Source organism: Aphelocoma coerulescens, chromosome 3 (assembly GCF_041296385.1).
Source record: "Aphelocoma coerulescens isolate FSJ_1873_10779 chromosome 3, UR_Acoe_1.0, whole genome shotgun sequence".
Lineage (NCBI taxonomy): Eukaryota > Metazoa > Chordata > Aves > Passeriformes > Corvidae > Aphelocoma > Aphelocoma coerulescens.
Window position 1 is genome coordinate 34,852,046 of NC_091016.1, and position 1,477 is coordinate 34,853,522.

At 54.4% G+C, this 1,477-nt stretch overlaps 1 non-coding gene across 1 annotated transcript; it reads right to left on the reverse strand.

Moving 5' to 3' along the window:
- Positions 1-1,131: 1,131 nt before the first annotated feature.
- On the reverse strand, positions 1,132-1,218 carry TRNASTOP-UCA (transfer RNA opal suppressor (anticodon UCA)). The gene has a single exon. It is a non-coding gene; the product is annotated as a tRNA-Sec (tRNA).
- Between the last annotated feature and the right edge of the window lie 259 nt (positions 1,219-1,477).

The window sequence follows — 1,477 nt, forward strand, 5'->3', positions numbered from 1 at the left end:
GATACCAATTTCTGAGGCCGCAGAGAAATTCCACATAGAAAGTTCATCATGGGCAGAGCAGGCTAGCTGGCAAGCAGAGCGGCGCAGAGCACATAGATGGCCATCTGGGACTCGCTCCCAGCTGTGCACGCACATCTGCAAGGCCATGGAGAAGTTGGCACGCACTGTGGGAGCTTCAGAGGGGCTTTTCCCCCTAGATTTCCTGTAATGGGACAGTGTATTCCTGGAGCAACATGCCTTGCTAGCATCAAGGCTGCTCCTCTCCAACCAGCTCAGGGGTCGCAGAAGTAGCAGCCATCAGGAACGGTCCCAGGGCTCCCAGTGCCAGTCCCTTCTCCTCCTAGGTCTTCAGCTAGAGTGACTCATTCCATGTAAAGGAAGCACAGTCATTCTGGCTTAGATCCTCAGGGGTGCTTACCTACCTAACTCCGGATGGCACTGCACCCCTCAAAAAGCAACCAGGAACACAGGAGATCTGAAAATTCACTCAGTATTCTGTAATTCACCAGGCACAATCACCCTTCCTACTTGTGGGGCCAGGAGATAATGTGAAAATGCCCTTCCAATCCTCGCTGTCCCCTGTGGTGGGGGTGGTCAGGGTGTTGTCCTAACTAGGGGCTCCACAAATCACTGACTGGAGAGTTGTTGTATCAGGATATCACAAAATAAATGCCTTCTGCTTGAAGAATATGTTTTTTAGCTTGATGGTAACCTTTATTTTTCGTGGGGCTGGGTGACATTATTAGCACCCGTGCTTACTGCTGAAGTGAAGCATCTTTGTTGCAGCGTGGGTGGGAGATGGGTTATCGTCAATATGGAGCAGATCTAGAGAATGACTTCTGTTATTTACTTCTTTTCTGTTCTTGTAGGACATGTGACACAGTTTAACAAAGATCTGCTTAGCAGAAAAATCCAATTAAAACCTGAACTGTCCCTCGGCTGTGCTTGGCACACAGCCATTTCAGCACTCGAGTGCCGTGGGAATAAGGTGGAAGAAGAGTAAGTGGTGGCACTTCGGGCTGGCGTGGCGGGCGCTGCCTTTTGCCTCCTGGGGATGGTCGGTCTTGGCGTTGCCGGCCGTCTCCCGGGACAAAAGGTATCGGCACACCAGGAGCTCCACTCCCAGCGCCCCGCCCGAAAGGTGGAATTGAACCACTCTGTCGCTAGACAGCTACAGGTTTGAAGCCTGCACCCCAGACCACTGAGGGTCATCCGGGCAACTTCCAGCACCCACTTAACACCATATATGAAGTCCCCGAGGTCTCTTACCCCTAGGTAAGGGTGAGCACTGTTTTCCCCCAAGACCGAGCCCTCCGCCCTTTCCCAGCGCGGAAACATCCGCAAGGAGCAGAGAGCGCGGCGGCGGCGGGACGGAGGGGGCGGCTGGAGAGGCCCCGCCGCTATCCCAGAGACACCCGGGCGCTCATGCAAATACAAGGGCGCTGATTGGCTGTCCGCGAGGGAGGGGCGGGGCGCC